This window comes from Hipposideros armiger, unplaced genomic scaffold (genome assembly GCF_001890085.2).
Source record: "Hipposideros armiger isolate ML-2016 unplaced genomic scaffold, ASM189008v1 scaffold_772, whole genome shotgun sequence".
NCBI classification, from domain to species: domain Eukaryota; kingdom Metazoa; phylum Chordata; class Mammalia; order Chiroptera; family Hipposideridae; genus Hipposideros; species Hipposideros armiger.
The window spans coordinates 112,144-139,550 of NW_017732122.1; the positions used below are offsets into that span (position 1 = coordinate 112,144).

At 37.8% G+C, this 27,407-nt stretch overlaps 1 pseudogene; it reads right to left on the minus strand.

The window, feature by feature from the left end:
* Positions 1-288: 288 nt before the first annotated feature.
* On the minus strand, positions 289-15,367 carry LOC109373995 (heterogeneous nuclear ribonucleoprotein A1-like; annotated as a pseudogene).
* Between the last annotated feature and the right edge of the window lie 12,040 nt (positions 15,368-27,407).

The following is a 27,407-nucleotide window of genomic DNA, read 5'->3' on the forward strand; positions in this document are numbered from 1 at the left end:
ATTGACAGCATGGATGCAAAAAAAAAACTACATTAAAACCCTTTATTAGAATGCTTTACACTTTCCACAGAACAAAAACTAAAATAAACTGTTACACAATTAGTTACAAAAACAGTCTTTGAGTTTTTTGCCCATACACACGACTATTGTCTAAAATATGTCTTCTTTGTAGCAGCTAGGCCCTGCCACCACTGTGCTTGGCTGAGTTCACTAATCTGTTGTAACCTGTAGCTTCCCTGTCACTTCTCTGGCTCTCCTCTCCTGCTAAGCTTTGTTTCCTGGTGGTAGTTAAAACCTCTTGCCACTGCCATAGCTACTACTGCTGTTAGAACCACCATAGCCACCTTGGTTCTGTGGTTTGGCAAAGGATTGGCCTCCTCCACCACCACAGGGGCCAGAGCATCTACCTCCAAAGTTTCCTCCTTTCATGGGTAGAAAATTTGAAGATTGATTGTTATAATTGCCAAAATTACTTCCATCATTACCAAATCCAGTATAACCATCTCCACTGCCACCATATCCTCCACCATCACAACTGCCATCAAAACCACCTTGACCACTGAAGTTTCCTCCATGACCAAAGTTGTCATTCCCACCAAAACCACCTCCACGACCACCACCGAAGTTTCCAGAACCACTTCAACTTCTTTGACTGGATGAAGCACTAGCCATCTCTTGGTTATACAGGGCTTTCCTTACTTCACAGTTGTGGCCATTCACAGGATGGTATTTCTGAATGAAATGGTCATCAAAGGTTACAAAAGCAAAGCCTCTCTTGCCACTGCCTCAGTCAGTCATGATTTCAGCCACTTCAATTTTTCCATGCTGTTCAAAATACTCTCTTAGGTGATGTTCTTCAGTGTCTTTTTTAATACAACCAACAAAAATCTTTTTCACAGTTAAGTGGGCATCAAGTCTCTGAGAATCTTCTCTTGAGACAGCCTTCTTTGGTCCCACAACTTCTCCATCCACCTCGGGTTGCCTTGCCTCCGTGATGGCACTAATGACAAACCCAAAACCTCTGGAACACTTGGTGTTTGGATCTGTCATCGCCACACAGTCTGTGAGCATTCTGCATTGTTCGAAATGACTCCTCAGGCTCTCATAAGTTGTTTCAAATTGAAACCTCTAATGAAGAGCTTCTGCAGCTGTTCTGGCTCTATGGGACACTCTGGCTTAGACAGGCTGGCCACGGAAGGGGAGACTTGAGCAATGCTTACTTGGCCGCATCCACCAACAGACAGCTCTTACTAATTTTTTTAGAGCAATTATTTTTCATAAAAGTATGTAATTTTGTTATCATTTAATTAGTTTATCATTGTTATTTTTAAATAAATTAAAAATATATTTCCTAAATTTTTGTTTCAATTTCTAATATGGCAGATACCTGTAATTATAACCCACATAAACAGAAACTCTTTGAGCCTTCGATATTGTTTTAAGAGTATAAAGGGGTCCTGGGGCCACAAAGTTTGAGAACCACCCAGGCTATGCTGTATTAGAATTTCATCTCTCACATCCCAAGAGGACATCAAGGCATTTTCATTTTGAAAATTCAATTCTTCTGATATGAATTAGGAAACTTTTCTGCATTAATAGGCATCTAAACACATTTTTAAAAATAACCTCTTTTTTTTTCAGCTAAAGGCCAAATAATCTATATCCCTATATATCTTTTATTCCTTCCCTCCAGACTTACACTAGTCGGGATTCCCACTCCTGTCAGCTCTTGTACCTTGTATGTTCTCAGTCTCATCTTATACCATTTACTTTCATGATCATCCTCAAATACTTCCTCTATCTCTTTTATTTCTTAAGTTGTTCCTTATTTACTCCCATTCTCTTCAGCCTATAAGTGGACATGAGTACATCCAATTTAAAAAGAAATACATAAAATTTATAAATAGCTAATATATAAATAATATGTAATGCATACATATATTATTTAAATTATATATAATGATATGTAATTTCATTACATATATAAATACACACACACACACACACACACTCATATATCCCTTGATTCTACTCCCACACTGCCTCTCTATTCTTTTCAGCCAAGCTGTTGGTGAGAAAAGTCAAAACTTTTTCTGCCTTTATTCCTTCACTCTTCAGCTCCTTGGAACCAATTTGTAACTGGATTTCATCACAGCAACTATCTCAAGAATGATCACTCATAATTTCCAAAATGCAAAATCCAACAGCCATCATATAGCCCTCATCAAAAATGAATTATTTGTACACTTCAAGCTGCTAACCACTCTCTTAATCTTTGCCTTCTATGGCTTGTTCTTCCTGGGTTTACTGCCTCTCTGACTATTTTTTCTCACTCTCCTTTTTGGGTTTCTCTTCATACCTTAACTCTTGAAATGTTATTTTCCAGATTTGTGTCAACATTTTCCAAAGTCCTGTCCATACACTAGTTGGATATGAAAATCAAATAAAAGGACTTAGAACCTGCTGAATTTCTGACTTTTTTCATGGCTGATGCCACCACCTGAACCAGAGATATGGTTAAAAAAAAAGTTCATTGGGGGGAGAGATCAGAGCAGGGAGAGGAAGATGATCCTGGTAGAAATTATTGAAACTTGTAGATGCAATCATCTCTAAGATGTGTTTCTCTTCTAAAATCTAAGTATTTGGACCCATTCTTAAATAAGATGCAGATTGTGGATGAATATCAGAAAGAACATAATTATGAAAGCACATGAAGTTAGCTGCATGGCCATTTTTCAGAAGTGCTGTAGAAAAATTTCTTAAATTAAGTGGACTAAATGACTTCCAAGTTCCCTTTAATATTTAGATTTTATGATGCTATGAATATTATTTTAGCATCGCAGAACAAAGACTTAAAGAAACTAAGCAGACCTACTGAAAATTAGGGGAGGAATTGTAATAATAATATATAATCATTCTTGTTCTAAGTAACTAATTGTGTAAATCATAATAAAAACTCTTTGGAAGAACATCCTATTCATAGCTCAAAGAATGTTTTCTTGACTGACATTTTAGGAAGCAAAGAACAATCTTCTAAATTTTTCTTCTTATTATTTTATAATAAATATCTTCATTTATTGATCTCAAAGCCTTCTATTGTTTATACTTGAGTAGAATATACCTCAGGGTTAAACCTGACAGCCAACACTAGGCCAGTGACCAGTGATGAATGACACAAGATAAATGGATGGAATGATCCCTGGTGTTGCCAAGCAGTTTTCTCATAATTTGGTATTGACACTGTCACTCTTCTCAAGGACTGTGCATATAAATAGAGGTGTTAGTTGCCACATCACTCTAACTGCTTTTTGAAGGACAGTTCTCAACTTTTGAGAGTAACACTCACTGTTGCTTTCTTCTAAGAATAAGTGTAAGGTTTCCTTGACCCTTCAGCTAGGTAGCAGGTAGTCCATAAGCCACAATATCCTATGGTATTTCTGATGTGAGAATATGACAGATTTAAATATCAGGTTTAAAATAAATTAAAAAGTAGAGGATGAGGAGCTATGACCAACTGTAATGAAGGGAAAGAAAAGGAGAAAGTATGAGAAAGAGGAGGAGAAAAAATAAGAATAGGAAAAAAGAAAAGAAACATTTATTAAATGTCTACTGTGTGCCAAAGACCAGGATAGTCCTTTCATTTATAGCATCTAACCCTGTGAAGTGCATATTTAATTTCTCATGCTTATGGATAAAGAAACAGAAGCTTAGAGAAGCTAACTAACCTGTCCAACTGTGCACAGATACTGCGTGTCAAACTACCACACTGGATTCAGGCTAGAAAATCAACAGGGCAAAACTGGCCCTGGGCAAATGAGTTTACAGAAGTTTAGAAAAATACTCAATGACCTTGCATGCTTGGTGTTTGATACTTGTATAATTAAGTCAATTTCTAAAGCCCCACAACACTAAAATATCAGGAAAATATCACCCCGATCACCTGCTATCTGGGTCAGATATGGAAAGTAGAAGAGTATTTACATATATCAAGATACATTAGTTAAACAGATACTGAAATTTCAACTCCTCCAGAATGTCTTTTACTGGTTGAGAAAAAAATAGATACAGGCACTGTCATTACCAAGATATATATTATAGTACTTTGGAAATAACAGGCATAATATAGTAGAAAATGCTAAAAATAACACAAATTTTTAAAGATATTTCTTTTCATTGTGAATTTTATAGATATGCAGTATTGTCTCTATTTCAATAGAATGAATGTATCTAACAATATCGGAGCTGCCACCTGAAGAATATAAGTAAATTAGTATTGGGGGCTAGGTGTCTCTGTATCCATTATCAGTTTGACCTTGATTATGACTATGGCTACTATAACCCTAAAATTTTTCTTATGGAACCACAAAAGATTCCAAATAGCCAAAGCAAGCCTAAGAAAAAAGAATAATGCTGGAGGTAGCACACTCCCTGACTTCAGCTTGTACTACAGAGCAACAGTAATCAACAGTATGGTATTGGCAGAAAAACAGACACACAGACCAATGGAACAGAATTGAAACCCAGAAATAAACCCACATAAATATGGACAGATAATTTTTGACAAAGGAGCCAAAAACATACAATGGAGAAAAGAAAGCCTCTACTATAAATGGTGCTGGGAAAATTGGACAGCTACATGCAAAAGAATGTAAGTAGACTGCTATCTGTCACCATGGACCAAAATTAACTCAAAACAGATCAAAGACCTAAACATAAGACCTGAAATAATAAACTGCATAGAAGAAAACAAAGGAAATAAACTTATGGACCTTGGGTTCAAAGAGCATTTTATGAATTTGACTTCAAAGACAAGTGAAGTAAAAGCTAAAATAAATGAATGGGACTATATCAAACTAAAAAGCTTCTACACAGCAAAAGAAACCAACAACAAAATAAAGAGGCGACCAACTGAATGGGAGAAGATATTAGCAAACAATGCCTCCAACAAGGGGTTAATATTCAAAATAAATAAGGAACTCAAACAACACAACAGCAAAACAACAAAGAATCCAATTAAAAAAATGGGCAGAGGACCTAAATAGACGTTTCTCCTAAGAGGACATACAAATGGCCAATAAACATATGAAAATATGCTCAACATCACTAATTGTCAAAGAAATGCAAATCAAAACCACAATAAGATATCACCTCACACCATTAGAATGGCTATTATCAACAAGACAAATAATAAGAATTGTTGGAGAGGCTGTGGAGAAAAGGAGCCCTTATACACTTGGTGGAAATGCAGATTGGTGTAGCTGCTATGGAAGACAGTGTTGGCGTTCCTCAAAAAATTAAGAATAGAATTACCATATGACCCAGCAATCCCTCTCCTGGGTATTTACCCAAAAACTCTGAAAACATTTCTCCGTAAAGATATATGTGCTCCAATGTTCAGTGCAGCTTTATTTGCAGAGGCCAAGACATGAAAACAACCAAAGTGTCCTTCTATATATGATTGGATAAAGAAGATGTGGTATATATACACAATGGAATACCATTCTGCCATAAGAAAAGATGAAATAGTGCCATTTGCAACAACATGAATGGGTCTTGAGATTATTATGCTAAGCAAATAAGTCAGACAGAAAAAGTCGAGAACCATATGATTTCACTGACATGTGAGATATAAAACTGAAAACAACAAAGGAACAAGATAAACAAATAAGAAAACAAAAACTGATAGGCCCAAACAATAGTTTAGTGATTACCAAAGGGTAAAAGGGGAGGTGGGTGGTAGATGAGGGTAAGAGGGATCAAATATATGGTGATGGAAGGAGAACTAACTCTGGATGGTGAACACACAATGTGATATACAGATGATGTATTACAGAATTGTACACTTGAAACTTATGTAACTTTACTAACCATTGTAACCCCAATAAACTAATTTTAAAAAACCAAAACTTTCCAATTATGTCAAACTTTACAGTTCAAAACATGCTTTTTCATATATCATCTCATTTTATTCTAGTAATTGCCCTATATCATTATTATCCCTTTATAAATGAGGCTCTGAATAATGAACTTGACCTAAATCACATCTGCAGTGTGAGTGTCAGAGCTTGGTTTCCAACTTAGGTCTTCTGCTTCCATTATACTATGTTTGTGACCAGACAGCTTACATTTATTCTGTGATGATGAAGCCATTCACATAAGTATCTTCACCTGATTTCACTGAAGTTAAACTTAATCTCATCTTAATGGTAACGCAAAAAGTTCAAGTTTAAACTAGATTTCCTTAGCTATTTTATGACTTGACATTTTAGAGTTTGCCAGAAGCTCTTCCCATAAAGGAAACAACTAACTGCTTTTGTAATTTGCCTGGTGAATGTCTAGGTTAGGTAAGAAACGTTAGCTTGCAGAGCATTATGCACCTATAATTTGATAAGCAGATTGATAACCAGAAGTTGAATTCAGAAAGTTCATCTTGAATTGCACTCTGGCCTGTGTTGTGTCTTTCCACACATCTGTGAATGTTGATGTAAATGAGAAGTGCATAGATGCTTGTATACAAGTATACAAATACAAGTATTTATAAACATAGTATTTATACATACAATAATATGTAAATATAGATGCCACTTACTAAATACCAAAACACGCAATCTGCATGAGTTTTATTAGCATGTAGAGTGTAAGGAGTGTGACAGATCACCTAATGAAATGTTATACACAAGACAAAATTAACATCACTCCCTCTCTGAGCTTATAAAAAAAGAAAATGGGAGAATCAGATGAATTAAAACTTCTCATTGAAAATCAAAAAGCATGTTAGTTGGTTATCTACTGAAAGTTTCTCATTGTTCTGACAGGTCATGGAAGCCATTTAAATCACTCAAATTACTATTTATGAAATCTTAGACATACTTGGGTTTAGGTGTCTATGCTTACGAACAATGAATACATTCAGAACTCATCTTCTCTGCTGGGTCTTCCCTTTCTTTGCACTCGGCCTCCACTGGCAGCCAACCAACAAGCCCATCACCAGACTTTTGCTGGGAGAATGGGGCAAACCCTGTGTAGTAGACACTGTAGTGTTCCACTTAGGTCCCTCAGAGTCTTTTAATAATTTCTGTGCTTTCTCTCTGAGCATTTCTTTCTAACTTCCCCACCCGTGACTCTGGAGAATTTGGAGAATGATCATTGACTGCTGGAGAGGTTTGCAAGCATTTCAGTCAATGACTGACAGTCAAAGGAGTATGAAAGCTCTTGCCTGAACTGGGATAAACTCAGAAGTGTCATTTATACTCTGTAGCTCCCCTGCAGAGCCAGGCTGAGACGAAGAATTTGCCTAAAATCACATTCTTAGTCAGCTTCCTCACCTTCCCAGTCCTGCTTCCTCCCCTTTCCTTCCAGTGTCTCCTGGGAGCACATTCTCAATCAGTTACTTGCATGGAGTCTATTGCTGCGGAATCACCTAGGACACCCTGGAATATGCTCGGCTTTCCTCCCTCCCTCCCTTTCTTCCTTCCTTCCTTTTCTTCTTTTCCTTTTTCTCCTTCTCCTCCTCCTTCTTCTCTTTTGCTTTGAGGTTTTTAATCTTAATTCCTTTGAAAAATAAAGGTCTGACATATAAATTCTTGTACTATCTCATTTCATTCTTATAACAACCCTAGATATAGGTACTAATATTATCTTCATTTTACAGGAAAGGAAATTGAGGTTTTCCTATAAATTGAGGCCGAGAGGTGAACTAACTTGTTTAAGGTCACACAGCTAGGATCTGAAGTTAGGAATTTTAGCTTCAGAGTCCATGGTCTTATCTGTTTGTCATACTTTAGAAATAGGCTGGGCTTTCTGAGTCCCAGATGTGATTTTTTCACAAACCATAAGAATTTAGAAAGTTTCTGAATTCTCTGTGCCCCAGTTTTTCTCCTTCTCAAACTCTCTCTATAAAATGGGGCTTCCTGGCAGCTTGTTTTCACAAACTAACAAAAGAATTTTGTAAATTAATTTGACATTTATTCTTTTACTAAAATTTTACTTGGAGAAAATTTAAACATAACTGTAAGTTTTGTCAAATGTGAAATTGTCCATTTACTGAAACAACTCTTCTGATGATTTGGCAAGCAACCATTACTGCCTTTAAATTGTTGCCAAAATATTAAACAGGACTCATTTTCAAATTGTTCAAACATATTTCTTAAGATGTTGAAATGATGAAGACATTGCATTAATTTCTGCTTTTTGCCTTATGTTTGTGCTTCTGGTTTTGGTAATAGTGCAAAAAATGTAGGATTATTTTATAACTGAATCCATTTGTTACAGTTTTGCGGAAATGTCAGTAATTATGTTTACTGCTTAGGTGTACCCTGGAAAGTCAATCTAAATAAAACATGCTACATTCCTTGCAGTAAATACTTAAGAGTAGTAGAATGAAGACTCTTTTGAAGGTATTTCTTTACCTAAAGATTTTCCTTTTTATGGCAACATATATGTGGGACTTAGTATGGGCCAGACAGTGTTCTAAATGTGTTATATTCATTAATCAAATTAATCCTTGCAAGTCCCATGAGGTAAGTACTATTATTATCCCAATTCTATAACTATGAAAACTGAGACATAGAAAGATTAAGATCCTTTCTTAAGATCACAAAACTAGTGAGTGCTGAAAACCAAAATGTGGGTAAAGCTCTGGGATGCAACTTTAGGATCTGTGCTTCAACCACCATGCATACTGCCTCTTAGCTAGTTGTAAAGAAATGGGGGTATGGCCTGACATAATTTATAAAGTGAACTCAGTGCAGCTATTTTTTGCTTATGAGTGCAAAGGAAATGCCACACTAAGTCAGTATGATTAAGGGTTTTAATAGTTAGAAGCCGCATGAAAAATATGGTGTTGCCAAATATCTGTAGAAATGGGGACCAGGACAAACAATTTCTTCCATGCCTTATGAGTCTATGTTAATGAAATCCAAAGTCAAAGTAATTTAATACAGGTAGCATAAAATGAATATGGGGCAAGGAATAGGGAATAACAGTTCATGGGCATGTAATTCAATGGGAAAATACCCTGGTGGAAGTCAGTCATTAAATAGGTACCATGATGTCTTGGAATTGTATATGATCCAACACATAGGGACACAGTCTTGGCTGGTGTGCCACTCTGGGCAGGTTTCTTAACTTTTTTACTTTAGACTCCTCATATACACATAAAGCAATTTAGACAAGAAGCTACCTGATCTTATCCAGATCCACCAATCTTTGGTTGTTAAAGCCTGTGGGTTTGTTTTGGTTTTGGTTTTGAGTACAATGAAGCATCAGTAGCTCCAGTTTTATTTATTAAATGCATATTGGTTTGTACTTTGGACAGTCATCTTTGTGGATTCTAATGCTACCTTCTCAATATGCACCCAGGCAGTCCTTGTGATTTATCAATGTATAAATCATCAGACATGTATTCTACTGGTACATTAAATTACAGGGTGACATAGAGCAACATACCTGCTGTTTGTCAGCCATTACCATCTGCCACTGGTGTCTGTGGGTTTGCAATTTCAAATGAACTGCCATAGGGAGCAGGAGAGCACGATGAAAGAAAGGAGATAATGGTAATGTAAATGCTACTGGACATGACAAGATAGTTACATTTGGCTGATGAATTGTGAAAGACTCACTGTTTTGTTCTGTGCATTTGAACTTGGTCATCTGTTGGTCATCTACCTGTTAACTTTAATTCATGCAATGAAAAGGAAAAACAAGATGGTCTTTCGTTCTGTGTGATGTTAACCCAATTTTTCTGGGGATGGGACAGGGATTCACACTAAACATTACCAAAAGTTTTCTCTCTTACAAAAGAGAAAGCCATTTGGAAGTGCCTAAATATACACTTTTTGCTTATACATGTCAAGAATGATTAATGCTAACTCTATGTGCCAGACATTCTTCAAGATGCAAGGGCTAAAACAGGGGGAAAGACAATGTCCCTGTCCTCATGGAGTTTACATTCTAGTGGGAGAATAGACAAGCAAACTAATAATAATATAAATTAAGCTAGAGGAAAGTGCTATGAGACAAAATAAAGCATAGAGAATGATGGGAGAGGAGATGCTGCTATTTTATGTAAGGTGGTCTGGGAAGTCCTTGGTGGCATTAAAGCAAAGCTATAAGTGATGATAGCTGTGCAAAGACTGGGGGCAACAGTCCTCCAGGAAGAAGGAACAGCAGGTATGAAAGTCTCAGAGCTAAATGAATGTGGTCTGTTAGAGCAACAAGAAATCTAACTATTGCTGAAGGGTACTAACTATTGGGAAAATGAATAGGGAAAAAACAGTGGAGAAATAGGCAGGATAAATTCATATAGGACCCTGTATGTCAGAGTAAGGACCTAGAATTTTATTCAAATGAAATGAGAAGCAGTAAATTTTGAACAGGAGAATCACATGGTTTGAGTTGCATTTTTTAAATCAGTTTCAGGTGTAAAAAAACAACAGAATGATTAGACATCTACACCCCTCACAAAGTCATAACCCAAAAAAGTCTACTATCCCTCTGACATTGTACATAGCTATTACAATGCCATGGACTATATTCCCTATGCTGTACTTTACATCCTGTGACTAGATAAATACATATTTAATTATAGTTGACATTTGATATTATTTTATATTAGTTTAAGGTGTACAGTGCACCGATTAGGCATTTATATAATCTATGAAGTAGTTCCACCGATAAGTCCAGTACCCCTATCTGACACACTACATAATCTTTACAACATTATTGAACATATTCCCCATACTGTATTTCACATCACCATGACAATTTTGTGACTACTCATTTCGACTTTCTAATCCCTTCACCTTCTCCCCTATCCCCGAACCCCTTTTGCATCTAGCAACCATCATTTTTTCTCTGGGTCTATGAGTCTATTTAATGTTTTGTTTGCTCATTTATTCTGTTCTTCCCATTCCACGTATAAGTGAGATCATATGGTATTTGTCTTTCTCAGTCTGAATTATTTCACTTAGCATAATATCCTCTAGGTCCATCCATGTTGTTGCAACTGGTACTATTTCCTTTTTTATGGCAGAGTAATACTCCATTATATAAATATACCACAATTTCTTTATCCAATCATCTATTGATGGGCATTTCAGTTGTTTCCATATCTTAGCTATTGTGAACAGTGCTGCTGTAAACATAGGGGTGCATGTATTTTTTTTTAATTAGTGTCTTGGATTTCTTTGGATAAATACCCAGGAGTGAAATTGCTGGATGGTAAAGTGTTCTATTTTTAATTTTCTGAGGAAACTCCATGCTGTTTTCCATAGTGGCTGCACAAATCTACAATCCCACCAACAGTGCACAAGGGTTCCCTTTTCTCCACACCCTTGCCAGCACTTTGTTGATTTATTGATGATAGCCGTTCTGACAGGGGTGATGTATCTCATTGTGGGATTTTTTTGCATTTCTCTGATGATTACTGATGTTGAGCATCTTTTCATATGTCTATTGGCCATCTGTATGTCCTCTTTGGAGAACTCTCTCTTCATGTCTTCTGCCCATTTTTAAATTGGATTGTTTGTTTGTTTTTGGTGTTGAGTTGTATGAGTTTTTCATAAATTTTGGATATTAACCCCTTGTCAGACATATCATTGATAAATATCTTCTCCCATTCAGTAGGAGGCTTTTTTGTTTGTTGATGGGTTCCTTAGATGTGAAAAACTTTTTAGTTTGATATAGTCATACTTGTTTATTTTTTCTTTTGTTTACCTTGCCCAAGGAGCTATATCAGTAAAAATATTCCTAAGGGTAATGCCCAAGAGTTTACTCCCTATAGTTTCTTCTAGGAGTTTTATGGTTTCAGGTCTTACATTTAAGTCTTTAATCCATTTTAAGTTTATTCTTGCATGTGGCATAAAAAGGTGATCCAGTTTCATTTTTTTACATGTATCTGTACAGTTTTCCCACACCATTTAATAGACTTTACCTCTTTGTCATAGATTAAATGACCATATAGGCATAAATTTATTTCTGGGCTGTCTTTATCTGTTCCATTGATCTATGTGCCTGTTTTTATGCCAAAACCATGCTGTTTTGATTACTATAGCCTTGTATCATAATTTGATATCAGGGAGCATGATATCTCCAGCTTTGTACTTCTTTCTCAGGATTTCCATGGCTATTCAGCGTCTTTTATAGTTCCACATAAATTTTAGAATTATTTGCTCTATCTCTGTGAAAAATGTTATTGGTATTTTGATATGGATTGCGTTAAATCTATATATTGCTTTGGGTATTATTGACATTTTAACTATATTAATTCTTCCTATCCATGAGCATGGTATATGTTTCCATTTATTTGTGTCTTCTTGAATTTCTCTCTTAAAGTTTTTCAATACAGGCCTTTTCCTTCCTTGGTTAAATTTGCTCCTATTTTATTTTTTTTTTTATGCAACTATAAATGGGATTGATTTCTTAATTTCTCATTCTGATAGTTCATTATTGGTGTATAAAAATGCAACTGATTTCTGAATATTAATTTTGTATCCTGGTACTTTACTAAATTCATTTAAAAATCCTAATAAATTTTTGATGGAATCTTTGTGGTTCTCTATACATAGTACCATGCCATCTGCAAATGATGACAGTTTTACTTCCTCGTTTTCAGTTTGGATGCCTTTTATTTCTATTTCTTGTCTGATTGCTGTGGCTAGACCTTCCAGTCTCATGTTGAATAAAAGTGGTGAAAGTGGACGTCCTTGTCTTGTTCCTGATTTTAAGGGGAATGGTTTTTGCTTTTCCACATTGAGTATGATGTTAGCTGTGGGTTGGTCATATATGGCCTTTATTATGTTGAGATATGTGCCCTCTATTCCCACTTTGCTGATAGTTTTTATCATAAATATATGCGGATTTAATCAAAAGCTGTTTCTGTATCTATTGATATGACCATATGATTTTTATTTTTCATTTTGTTTATGTGTAAAGGTAGACTGTTGATTTGAGATGTTTCTTGTTTGTTTAGGTAGACCTGCATTGCTATGAATTTCCCTCTTAGGACTGCTTTCACTGTCCCATATATTTGGGGTTGTTGTGTTTTCACTTTCACTTGTCTCAGGTATGTTTTGATTTCTTCCTTGATCTTATTGTTGACCCATTCATTATTTAGTAGCATGTTATTTATTCTCTATGTGTTTGTGTGTTTTTCAGTATTTTTACTTGTAATTGATTTCTGTAGTTTCATACCACTATGGTAAGAGAAGATGCTTGATATGATTTCAAACTTTTTAAATTTATTGAGACTTGTTTTGTAGCCTAACATGTGGTATATCTTGGAAAATGTTACACGTGCACTTAAAAAGAATATATATTCTCCTGATTTGGGGTACAATGCTCAAAAAAAAAATCCACTAAATCCATCTCGTCTAGTGTGTCATTTAACGCCTCTGTTTTGGTGTGAGTTTCTGTCTGGAAAATCTGTCCATTGGTGTCAGTGTGGTTTTAAAGTCCCCTACTATGATCGTGTTAGTGTTGATTTCTGCCTTTATGTGTATCAATATTTGCTCTATATATTTAGTAGCTTTTATGTTGGGTGCATAGATATTTACTAAGGTTATATCCACTTGTTGGATTGATTCCTATATTATTATGTAATGTCCTTCTCTGTCTTTTATTATAGTCTCTGTTTTAAAGTCTATATTTTGTCTGATGTAAGTATTGCTACTCCAGCTTTTTTCTTGTTTCCATTTGCATGAAATATCTTTGTCCATCATTTTATTTTCAGTCTGTGTGTGTCTTTTGACCTGAAGTGTGTCTCTTGTATACAGCATATGCATGGGTCTTGCTTTCTTATCCACTCAGCTACCCAATGACTTTTGATTGGAGCATTTACATTTCATTTACATTTAAGGGATTATTGATAGGCACATAGTTATCGCCATTTTATTAATCAGATTTTTTTATCTTTGTTAGTTAATTTGTTTGTTTTCCCCTTTCTTCTGCTTAAGGAAGTCTTTTTCACATTTCTTGTAATACTGGCTTGGTGGTAATGAATTCCTTTAGTTTTTTCTTATCTGGGAAGCTCATTCTCTCTCCTTTAATTTTAAATGATAGCCTTGTTGGGTAGAGTATGCTTGGTTGTAGGCCCTTATTTTTCATCAGTTTGAACATTTCCTGTGACTCCCTTCTGGTCTGCAAAGTTCTGTTGAGAAATCAGCTGACAATTTTATGGGAGCTCCCTTGTAAGTAACTAGTTGTCTTTCTCTTGCTGCTTCTAGGATTCTCTCTTTTTCTAACCCTTGTCATTTTAACTATGACGTGCCTTTGTGTGGGCCTGTTTAAATTCATCTTGTTTGTGACTCCCTGTGCTTCCTGGGTTTGTAGTCTATTTCCTTTACCAGGCTGGGGAAGTTTTCAGTAATTATTTCTTCTAATAGGCTTTTGATCCCTTGCTCCCTTTCTTCCCCTTCTGGTACTCCTATGATGCAAGGTGCAAGTGTCGTTACACTTGATGTTGTCCCACAGGTCCCTTAAACTGTCTTCATTTTTTTTCTTTTTGTTGTTCTGATTGGGTGTATTCTACTGCCTTGTCTTCTAAATCACTGATGACATTCCTCTGCTTCTTCATTTCAGTTATTGTATTCTTTATTTCTGACTGGTTCTTTTTTATGGTTTCTACCTCCTTTCTTATATTTGCTATCTCTTTCCTGAAATTCTCACTAAGTTCCTTATGCATTTTTATAAGCAGTCTTTTAAGCTTTGGTTGGTTTCCTCCATTTCATTCAGTTCCATTTCTGGTGGTTTCTCCTGTTCTTTTATTTGGGACATGATTTTTTTTTCTTCATTCTGGTTGCCTCTCTGTGTTTGCTTCTATATATTAGGTAGATTTCCTATGTCCCTCAGTCTTTGCTGGGTGACCTTATGCAGTATGTGTCTTGTGTAGTCCAATTGTGCAGTGTCCTTATTCTTCTGTTTGTGTGTTCCAGGAGTGTCCCTTGTGTGTTGTGTGTGTTCTCCTGTTGTAGTTGAGCCTTGCTTGTTTTTGCCATGTCAGTGGGTGGGATTGACTACCAGGCTGACTAGCTATGAGGATTGGCTACACTCACAGGTTATGAGCTGCTCTGTGGGGTTGACCCCTCAGAGGGGCTTCGTCCATGCAGGCTCTTGTGCCTGTTGAGACACTCTTTGAGTGTGTCACTTGTGGGTCTAATCAGGTAGTGCTCTGGTATGGTCTGAAGTTGGCCTCTGGGTGTGTTGTTTCTGGGTCTCTTGGGTGGGGCTCCCATGCAGGACAATTTCTGCCTTGACTGTTTCTAGCCCACACCTACCTGGTAGGAATGTCAAAGCTGTATATGGTTGGTTGCTGCCTGTAGTATGTGTAGTATGTGTAGGTGGCTTCACTGTGAACTGAGCTGGCTGCCATCAATAGTGAGCCTGAGGCAGTTTAACAAAAGGCCCAGGGCCCCTTAGGCCTATTGCCACCTGCCAGTTGCCTGTAAGGCCATTGAAAAAGCATCCTGAGGTGCATGTGCTGGGCTGGTTGACCCAGTGTTGAGAGTGCCCTCTGTGATGCAGCAGTAGCTAGGCCAGGTGGAGTTCAAGAAAGTCACAAGATGTGATCAGTGGTTTTAACAAAGTTAATGCAGATTCAGTTCTAACACCAGTGCCTGGCTTGTGACCACCTTGCACAGTGTCCTGAGAACACTGTAGTCAGCCATGGCCTCAGGCTTGCAAATTCCCAAGAGCTGCACCTGAGTAACTGCAGTGCAGTTTTGGGGTCAGTGTCCACCACCAAAATTTCCCCAGATCATTGGGATTGTCTGCTCCTGTAAAAGACCCCTGCAGCTTATGGGGCAGTGCCAGTCACCCAGGTGCCCAGAATGCCCCTGGCAGTGCAGCTCTAGGTGGGTGGGGTGGGGTTACAGGGAGCTAAGGGGTGTGTTCAGTGGTTTCTACAAAGTCAATGCATTCTTGGCTCCCACACTGGTGCTGGGCCTCCAACCAACCCACAAAAATGCCCTAAGAACACTACCACCTGTTGCTGTCTGTCACCACCATTCTACACTGTGGCACAGGTGTTGGGTTACCACCCACCAGAAAATGTTTTCAGGGCTGCCACAGGCCTTCCACCCACTTTAAACAGGCTTCTGTGACTGTGGGGCGGGGTAGCAGCCTAGCTGTCAAGAGATTCCTGGTGATATGGCACCAGCTATGTGGAGAGCAGGGACCCAGTGTGGCACCCAGGTAGTGCACACACATGGATTCCACCTAACCAGTGAAGTTCAGACTTGGCCCTTTGAGAAAGGACATAGCCCTGCAAAGATGGCACCGTTTTGTAAGCCACATGTGTGTCAGGCTCCACACAGGGACAACAATGGCTCCGATACCTACAGCTTCTGTGCAGAAGCCACTCAGTTCAGTCCTTCTCCACATATCCCTGGGCCTCCTGATATGCCACCCTTCCACCAGAGACCTGATGAGTGCCTGTGAGCAAGTGAGCCCGTGTGTTAGCTCTACAAGAGGGGGTCTGGGTTTCCAACCACCTGCTGCCCTACTGGAAAGGGCAGACAGAGTCCTCGCTCATTTTCAATGCCAGATGCCATGGGAACTCCTCTTCCCAGCACAGTACCCCTGGGTTGGGAGGCCCAGGTGGGGCTGAGTATTTTCTCAGGGAGCACTTCTGCCATGAAAGTGTCCCTCCTGGTGTTCAACCTCAATCTGTGGGCTTGGGATCAGCCCATTTTGTGTCTCTGTCCCTCCTAACAAGCTTGATGTGGCCTCTTCTTTACATTCTTAATTATAGGAGTTCTGTTCAGCTAATGATTCTTGAAGTTAATTGGTCTATAATTTATTTGTAATTTTGGTGTGATCCTGGAATAAGTAGGTATAGCATTTACTTAATCTGCCATCTTGGACCTTGTCCTCTGACTTGCATTTAAAAGAGCCATGCTGATGTGTGTAAAACAGAGTTGAGTGAGAAAGAGTGGAAATAGGACAAAGAGTTAGGAAGATATTACAGTGGTCTGGGTGAGAGATATTTGTTCCTTGGGCCAGGATACTAGTGGAGGTGGTGAGAATATAGTTTTCTAATATAATTTAAGGTGGAGCCAATAGGAATCCACTTGCTACTGAATTGGATTGGGAGGGTAAGAGAAAAAAAAAAGTAACAATGACTCCTGGACTTTTGGCCTAATTGAATGGTTTGAAGATGATGTTATTAATTCAGGTTTTTTTAGAGAATTTGGGAAGAACCTAGATTAAAGGATCAAGAGTTCCATTATGAACTTGTTTAGTTTAAGATACTTATGAAACATTAAAGTGAGGATATTAAGTAGGCAATTGGGTCCACAAGTCTGGTGTGCTGCAGAAAAATCAGTCGAAGTATAAATTGGAATTCTTTAGTGTTGTTTGATGTTTCAAACAAGGGGACTCTGTGAGATACATTCTCTAGAGAGAGAATGTGGATAGAACCTGTGAATGCAGCCCTGGAGAATTCCACCATTTAATGCACAGGAGGAGGAGAAAGAATAAGATGAGTGGGATGTCTCAGGATGCAAGAGAAAAATATGTTTCAAAAAAGAAAGGACAGTCAAATTAAAGTCAAGATTGAGCTGCCTAGTTGCCAACTAACAACAGGTAGAAAAGAGAGTGTTGGGTTTGGTGAGATGAGGGTCATAAGTGAAATGTAGCAGTGGGAATAAAACATGGTTGAGCTAGGTTAAAGAGAGGAGAGTGAAGAAGAAAAGACAGAATATAGATAATTCTTAGATGTTCATTATAAAGGAAAGCAAAAAACTGGAACCTTAACCCAAAGTAAATATGGACTCAAGCATGGTTATGTTTTTTGTTTGCTTATTTTTTATGGAAGCCATGGCAGCATTGTTTTAGTCTTTAGGGAAAAGAAAGAAAATTAGTAAAGCAGAAGAAACAGGTGAGGCAGTGGAGCAGCAGAGACCCTGAGTAGTGACACATAATGGCATACTTTGATCTTAGGAAAGTGCAAGAACAGTTCAATCATTCTGTTTCCACAGATGGAAAAGCAGTTTATATGGATATTAATGCAGGTTGCTAGATTAGGAGTCAGCAAACAAAACAGATCTTAAGTTTTCACTCAATGTTCTTGTTTGTTGGCACAGAATTTTCCCCACTGCTCAATTTGACTTTTCTTTAGTCTTTTAGGTTCTGATAGTCTTTTATGTTTGATATAGTTTCTATATCATTTTGACCTATGCTGATACATTTAGTCTTTTATGAAGACCTTTATTATTAAAATACCTGAAATTCCTGATTTTGCCTAAGCCAAAATTCTAAGCCCATCAAAACCACAGAAAAGAAACTGTACTTCTAATACACTCCAAAAAGGATTGTGGTTGGATATTTAATAGCCCAGGAATGGTTCCTGACTGTGTTTTGTTGATGCTCTGCCTTCTGTTAGAGGCAAAAGGTGTCTTGCTTACACATTGAAAGGGGTGGGTATACAAAGCCAATGCCATTTGTCAGGAAAAAAGCAACTTCCAGATTAGTCTGAGAGGGACAAAATAAGAACTCTGTAAATGCTTCCTGTATCATTCCACTGATTTCACTTCTCCCCTTCACAGACTAGCAGTGCAAAATTTTACCTTTTAACCATTTCATACCTATCATCATGTGTGCCATAGCAGCATCTAGACAGATGATAAAAGATTTTGTAATTATTTTTGGATTATTATGATAACTATTGGCTTGACTTTCTTTTTCTTTCAAAAACAATTTCATAGCTGACAGCCATTAGAAAAATACATTGACCTCCCTACTCTGTCTTCAAAATGGGTAGATTCACTACAAAATTGGGGCCAATGATCAATCAGAAAACCAGCCAGCCAGGTCCTCAGTAGAATTTAGAACCTCTAGCTTTGCTCCTATTACTACTTTGCTGCCTAATTGTTTCCAGAAGCTGCCTGGCTCCAAGTTCTTTGGCTCTGTTTCCGTTTTCTGGAGATGTACTCAGGCTGAGTTTAGTCAGTTTTCTTGGTTTGGAGACTCAGCAGTACTTGGCTTACATTCACCTTCTGGACTTTCCTATCCCTGAGAACTTTTGCAAACATCTCTCTCAACCTGAGTTAGATAAAAAGAATATATACCCCACATAACGTTCGGGATTTTCTAATTTTCTTCAAGAATAGGGGATTTTGGACTTGATACTGCAGTACATAAATTCAGAGAGAGTACATTCATTGAAGATTGGAGTATCTGAAAAGAACAATTAAACAGAAACTTTCTTTATAAATTGGCATATCTATGATAATCGAGTATATCAAAAATTTAGCAATTTTTATTTAGCTTTTATAATAATAGCTAATCTTTGCATAAGTACCACGTCACACTAAATAAACTTTTTATGCTCTTTATCTAGTCAAATGCTCAGTTATTCTGTGGCATAGATATCATCATTATTCCCATTTTACAAATAAAATAACTGCGGTTCAGAAACTTTGAATGATTTGCCCAGAGTTACTTAGTTGGAAAGTGGTGGAACTGAGACTTAAACCAAGTTGCTCTGAATCATGGTCCACTATCCTAACCACCACACTCGATTACCACAAAAGATGTACAACCATTACAACCTTTGAATATACAGAGGGTGCCAAAAAGGAAAAAACTATTAAAATAGTAATACAATGAATGACGCTAGCATTTATTTGATTAATGCCATCTTTTCTTTTAATGTAATTATTTTATTTTGTTTTATTATTTTATTTATTATTATTATTTAATTGGGGAATTGGGGGAAAACAGTGTTGGGGAATTGGGGAGGGGGACCAGCCAAGTTGTTCTTCAATCTTAGTTGTGGAGGGCGCCAGTCGCCATCTGGCTGCCCATCTGCAGCTCGTGGCCTCTAAGCTCAGGGTGCTGTGATACAATCTTAGTTGTGGGTGGGCATAGCCACCATCCCATGTGGGAGTCAAGCCAGCAGCCTTGTTGTTAGGAGCACACGATCTATCCACTGAGCCACCCGGATGGCAGCTCAGCTCAAGGTGCTGAGTTCAGTCTTAGTTGCTGGCAGGAGTAGCCCAATATTGAACAGGCAGTCTTGTTGTTAGGAGCACGTGGTCCAACCAGCTGAGCCATCCTGCTGTTGGCAGCTCAGCTCGGGCACAGAATCACTGGTCCATGTAGGAATTGAACCGGCAGCCCTGTTGCTCAGAGCTCGCATTCTTAAGCTAACTCGTAATCAACTGAGCCACTCGGCCAGCCCTAACACCATATTTTGAGCAAACATTGTATTACTCATTGCTACTATAATTTAATTCAACTTCAAAAAGTAATACATAGATAACACCTCTTAAAATGTGTACTCTTTTTGCACCTCCAGTATTAAAGAAAGGATCCCATGATCTCTTCACTAATACCAGCTCCATATACTGAGACCTGCAATGCAGAAGGACCGAATGTGAAATATTAATAACAAAACACTGTGTTGGAGTTCCCAGATTATGTTTCATTAATATTTTAAAATAGTTTTTCATAAATTCATTTTTGTGCCAAGGTACTTACTAGAAAATCAAACCACCATTAGACTTGAAGCTCTGATTGATAGAGGGAAAGTTCCATGTAAATATAATGTTTCCTACATCCTACATTTAATTTAAATCACAACCAACAACAGATTTATCATCAATTGCCTGATTATTAAGTCCATTGTTTTCTTCTTTTTCCTTAAATGCAGGTATTTGGCCAACGCACAGAACCATTTAATAGACATTAGAAAATGTTGGGAAATTAACTGTTCTAAGGAATTGGGATGCCACTGGGTCTCCTTTCTCCAAATCCATTGCCTTGGTCTGACATTGGAATTGCAATCTTTATAAGGCCATGCCCAGGTTTAATTTCTGCCTTCCTGAACTAGTGTCCTTATTAAGTCTTCTTAGGTCCTTTAGTAGAACCATTGCCATCTTCACCAAAAGCACTTGTCCAAGACTTTTTGCTTCAGATTCTTTCAATACATTCAGTTACAACTTTTTCTTAAGATTTTTATTGATTTTCAAAATGTGGTTTATTATAAACACTTGAAAAACGCAAAAAATTGTAAAAAAAATTCTCCAATTCTCACAACTACTTTCACATTTTATAGGACGTCATATGCATGCACCATAGAATCCCAACCAAAACCAGTGAAATATAGGTCTTTATATGTATTGTAAACAAGATGATGATATAAATACAAATATAATTTTGTTTTGCTTTTTTCATTCAATGTTACATCATGATTATTTTTCCACTGCCGTATGCCATTAAATGACCTTTACCATCATGATTTTTTTTTTAAGATTTTTATTGGTGAATTGGGGGGATGGGAACAGTGCTGGGGAATTGGGGGAAGGGGGACAGACAAGTTGCTGTCGTTTTGTTCTTCAGTCTAGTTGTGGAGGATGTTGCTTCACTGGCCCAAGTTGGCACCATCATTGCGCTCTTCCGGGTGAGGCAGATCAGTCGCCTGCTTCTGGACGGCCGCTCACTGCAGCTGCTGGTCGCTCACGCTGGCTGCTGGCTACACACGGTAGCCCATGGCAACCCACTGCCACAGGGACTGCAGCCCACGCCGTCGCCGGCGACTCACAGCAGCCCAACTCCAGGTTGAGCTGTTGTTCAGCATCTTAGCTGTAGAGGGCAATGTCACTGGCCCTCATATGTGGGATCCGAACCGGGGCCCTCTGGCATCCCAAGCGAGTTCTTAACCATCGCGCCACTCGGCCGGCCCTACCATCATGATTTTTAATATCTATGTTTTTCTTTTTTAAATTGTTTTCTAATCTATACTATTTCTGGTTATAGGGATACAAATGATTTTTACATATGGTTTATATATCTATCATCTTTGCTGAACTCTTATTAGTTCTAATGTAGATCCTCTTAGTTTTTCTTTGTTGGGAGCTGTATCATGTGTGAATAACAATTTTTATTTATTACATTCCAGTTCATATATATCTTATTATTGTTTCTTATTTTATCATGTTGGAAAAAATTCTATACAATGTTGATCTATAGTGATAAAAACAGGCATCAAGTTTTTTTGTTTTTCTTTTTTTGGACATGAGTACAGTTCTTTTTCCTTCTTTAGTCAGCTAATGTCGTAGACTATATATATGTACTTATACATATCTTGACTTGATTCATTCACTTAAATTATGATATTTTTTGCATTAAAACCCAAAACTTGACACATATTAGCTATTATCTTAGACAAGTTACTTAACAAATTTATGCTTCAGTTTCTCAACTGGGAATTGGAGTTAAGAATAGTACCCACTACCATTTTCATAAGATTGTTGTTAGTGTTAATGAGATAATACATGTAAAGTGCTCATATTATAACATAGTAAATGCTCAAATTAAAGATAGGTTGTTACTATTGGATTGTCCGAAAAGTCATGATGCATTTTTGCGATGAAAAACATAGAAAAAAATATGTCATGACTTTTCCAACAACCCAATATTTTACCCCATCCTTTTACTTTCAGCCTGTATGTGTCTTTTGATCTGAGGTGAGTCTCTTGTGTACAGTGTATGCCAGGGTCTTACTTTCTTATCCATTCAGCCACCCTTTGTCTTTTAATTAGAGCATTTAATCCATTTACAGTTAATGTGATTATTGATAGGTGCATAGTTATTGCCATTTTGTTATTTGTGTTTCTAGTCTTCATTAGTTAGATTGTTTTTCTCTTTCTCCTGCTTAAAGAAGCTTTTTAACATTTTCTGCAATGCTGGCTTGGTTATAATGAATTCCTTTGGCTTATTCTTTTCTGGGAAGCACTTTATCTCTTTTTCATTTTTAAATGATAGTCTTGCTGGATAAAGCAATCTAGGTTGTAGGCCTTTGTTTTTCATCTCTTTGGAAACCTCCTGCCACTCCCTTCTGGCCTGCAGAGTTTCTGTAAAAAAGTCAACTTATGTTCTTAAGGGGGTGCCCTTGTAAGTAACTTGCTGCCTGTCTCCTGCTGCTTTTGGGATTCTATCTTTGTCTTTAACCCTTGCCATTTTCACTATAATGTGTCTTGGTGTGGGCCTGTTTGGAATCATCTTGGTTGGAACTTCTGCACTTCCTGGGCTTGTATGTCAATTTCCTTTACCAGGTTAGGGAAGTTTTCACTCATTATTACTTCAAACATGTTCTTGATCCCTTGCTCCCTCTCTTCTCCTTCTGGTATTCCTATGATGCGCAAGTTGTTGCACTTGATGTTGTCTCCCAGCTCTCTTAAACTACTGTCAATGTTTTGTTGTTGTTGTTGTTGTTCCACTTGGTTGATCTCTGCTATCTTGTCTTCTGAGTTGCTGATTCAGTCTTCTGTTTCATCCAATCTGCTGGCAATTCCTTCAAATTTGTTCTTTATTTCAGTAATTATATTCTTTAGGTCTAACTGGTTGTTTTTCATGATTTCTCTATCTTTCTTTATATTCTCACTAATTGCCTTGAACATTCTAATCATCAGTGTTCTAAACTCTGTCTCTGAATGGTTGATTGCCTCTATTTCCTCTAGTTCTACTGATTTAGGAAGTTTCTTCTGTTCTTTTGTTTGGGATGTGTTTCTTTGTTTCCCCATTCTGGCTTAATGTTTGTGCTTGCTTTGGTATATTAGGTAAATCCCCTAGGTCTCGCAGTCTTTGCTTGGTGGAATTATGTGGTATGTGTCCTTTATATTTGAATTGCTCAATCTCCCTATTTTCCTGTGCGTGTGTTGCAGAGGTGTCTTTTGTGTTGTGTGTCTTCTCCTGTTGAAGTTGAGCTTTGATTGCTTTTGGCTTGTCAGTAGGTGGGATTGACTCCCAGGCTGACTAGCTGTGAGGATTTGCTGTGTCCACAGTTTATGAGCTGCTGTGTGGGCTGACCCCTCAGATGAGGCTTGGCCCCTATGGGCGTTTGTGCCTGTAGTGATTTCCCTTTGGGTGTGACTCTTGTAGGTGAAACCCAGTAATGCTCTGGTTTGGTCTAGAGTTAGCCTTTGGGTGTGATGATTCTTGTGCCTCTTTGGCTGGGCCCTGCTACAGAGCAATTTTAGAACAAAACATCAACAACAGCCACCAAAAGAAACCAGATACTCTCACATGTAAAAACAACCAACAACCAACACTCAACATGCACAGAGGTATCAAAAATACAAAAAAAAAAAAAAGAAGAAGAAACACAACAAACAAAATAACAACACCAAAAATAATTGCAGAAAAATGAAAAGGAGGAAAAGTAGAGCAGGGAAAAGGGAGAGAGAGAGAGAGAAAAAAAATATCCATATATATATATATATATATATATATATATATATATATATATATATCCATATATATAAAAAACGAAAAAACTAAAAATGATAATAATGAAATAGAAAAACAAAAACAACCAAAACAAAAAACCCTCCTCAAAAAAACAAAAAATATCCAGTGCCAGTCTTGGCTAAAGTCCACTAAGCTATCTCCAGGTTGTCTTCTGCTGTACAAAAACTCCTCTGCATCTTGTGGGGTCAGAGATGGCCACCGGGCACCCAGAGTGACCTTGATGATGCAATTCTAGATGAGTGGGGCTATGGGGTGTGTTTGGTAGTTTTTACAAAGCCAGTGCCATTTCTGCTCTCACCTGCCCAGAGGCACACTGAGAACTCCGCATCCAGAAATCTCAATGTGCATCTTAGGGCACTCTTTCCACTGGGGGCTGTGAGGGTTGTGAGATTTCTGAGATGCTAAAAGCCCAGCAGTGCCTGTGCCACCCCCTGCTGGGATCCTGCCTGTGACTCTGCAGCTGAAATTGCCCTGCCAGGAGCCAAGCCACACAGGAAAGGTGGGGGCAGGGTAGGCAGTCCCACACTCTTTGCAGCCTCTTCCCTAGCTGAATTTTTCCATTTCCAGGCAGTAGGAGCACTTCTGTGATCTGACACTACTCCTCCATTCAGGGATCAGCTTAAGACTCTGGAATGGTGGGGCTAGGGTTTCTGAGGGAGGGTAGGAGTGGGGTCTTATTTATGGAGGTTTTTTGCTTTCTGTCTGAGAGAGTCCTGCCGCAGTTTTGAGCTGAGGCTTCTGCCTCAGACACTGGGCACCACCGTGCTCTTGCTGAACTCTCAGCTGCATTGTGGGGCATAGGGAGGGAGTCCGTCATCTTCCTGCTGTAATACTCTCCCGTCTGCTTCCTCGGCCGCGTCCCCGTCCCCGTAGCCGCAGATGTGGGCTGTGTTGCCGCACATCTCCCTTCCCCCTTCCTCCACTCGCCTGGTTTCCCCACCTTCAAGTAATCATCATGCAAGTCTTTTAGCTGTTCTGTGTGATGAGCAGAGGTTCCTCTGATGAGTTATAGCTGTTCAATTTGCGGTAATTTCCAGGGAAGAGCTCAAGGAGCCCTCCTCATTGCTGTCATTTCTATGCTGTCTCCCAAATTTGTACTTCTTAATTCCATCACCTTACTCTCTCAGCCCCCAAATCCCATTCCCATCTAGTAGCCATTAGTTTGTTCTCTGTATCTATAAGTCTGTTTCTGTTTTGTTTGTTTGTTTATTCTATTTGTTAGATTCCATATATAAGTGAGATCATATGGTATTTGTCTTTCTCAGTATGACTTACTTCACTTAGAATAATACCGTCTGGGCCCATTTATGTTGTTGCAAATGGTAAAACGCATTCTTTTGTGTGGCAGAGTAATATCCCCTTGTATACATGTACTACTTCTTCTTTATCTGATCATCTATTGATGGGCATTTCTGTTGTTTCCATATCTTGTGTATTGCAAACAGCGCTGCAGTGAACACAGGGGTGCATATATCCTTTCGAATTAGTGTTTTAGATTTTTGAAGGGTGTAAATACCCAGGGGTGGAATTGCTGGGTCATAAGGTAGTTCTATTTTTAATTTTTCAAGGAATCTCCATATTGTTTTCCATAATGGATGCACCAAATTGCCACCCCACCAAAAGGGTTCTTTTTCTTCCACATCCTTGCCAACAATTGTTTCTTAATTTATTGATAATGGCAATTTTGACAGGTGTTGGATAATATCTCATTGTGAATTTAATTTGCACTTCTCTGACGCTGAGTATCTTTTCATGTCTATTTGCCATCTGTATGTCCTTTTTGGAGAAATGTCTCTTCAATCCTCAGCCCATCTTTTAATTAGAGTGTTTGTTTTTTTTGTTGTTGAGTTGTATGAGTTTTTATAAATTTTGCATATTAACCCCTTATCAGATGTATCATTAGTGAAAATCTTCTCCTATTCAGTAGGATGACTTTTTGTTTTGTTGATGGTTTCCTTTGATGTGAAAATTCTTTTTACTTTGATGTAGTCCCATTGGTTTATTTTTTTCTTTTGTTTCCCTTGCCCAAGGAGATTAGCAGTAAAAATTTTACTAAAGGTAATGTCTGAGACTTTACTGCCTATGTTTTCTTCTATAAGTTTTACAGTTTTGGGTCTTACATTTAAGTCTTTAATCCATTCTGATTTTATTGCTTTTGTTTTTCTAATTGGGGAATAGAGTGTTTTTCCTGGATCCATCAGCTCCAAGTCAAGTCGTTGTCTTTAATCTAGTTGTGGAGGGCGCAGCTCAGCTCCAAGTCAAGTCATTGTTTTCAATCCAGTTGTAGAGGGTGCAGCTCACTGGCCCATGTGGGAATCGAACTGGCAACCTTGGTGTCATGAGTACTGCGCTCTAACCAACTGAGCCAACTGGACACCCTGAGTTTATTCTTGTACATGGTATAAGAATGTGGTCCAGTTTTATTTGTTTGCATGTGTCTGTCCAATTTTCTCACAACCACTCATTGAAGAGAAAGTCTTTACCCTTTCTTAGTCATAGATTAAATGACCATATAGGCATGGATTTATTTCTGGGCTCTCTATTCTGTTCTATTGATCTATGTGTCTGTTTTCATGACAATACCATGTTGTTTTGATTACTATAGCTTTGTAGTATAGTTTGATTGCAGGTAGTGTGATACCTCCAGCCTTGTTCTTCTTTCTTAACATTGCTGTGGTTATTTGGGATCTTTTATGGTTTCATTCAAATTTTAAAATTATTTGTTCTGGTTGTGAATAATACCATTGGTATTTTGATATAGATTGCATTGAATCTATAGGTTGCTTTGGGTAATACGGACATGTAAACTATATTAGCTCCTTCTATCTTTGAGCATGGTATATGCTTACATATATTTGTATCTTCTTTCATTTCTCTCTTCAATATCATAATTTTCTGAGTGGACATCCTTGTCTTATTCCTGATGTTAAGGAGAATAATTTTACCCTTTCTTTCCTCATTGAGTACAATGTTATCTGTGGGTTTGTCATATATAGCCTTAATTAGGTTGAGATAGCTTCCCTCTAGTCTTGCTTTGCTGAGAGTTTTTATCATAAATGGATGTTAAATTTTGTGAAACACTTTTTCTGCATTTATTGATATTATCACACAATATTTAGTTTTCATGTTTTTATGTGGTGTATCATGTTAATTGATTT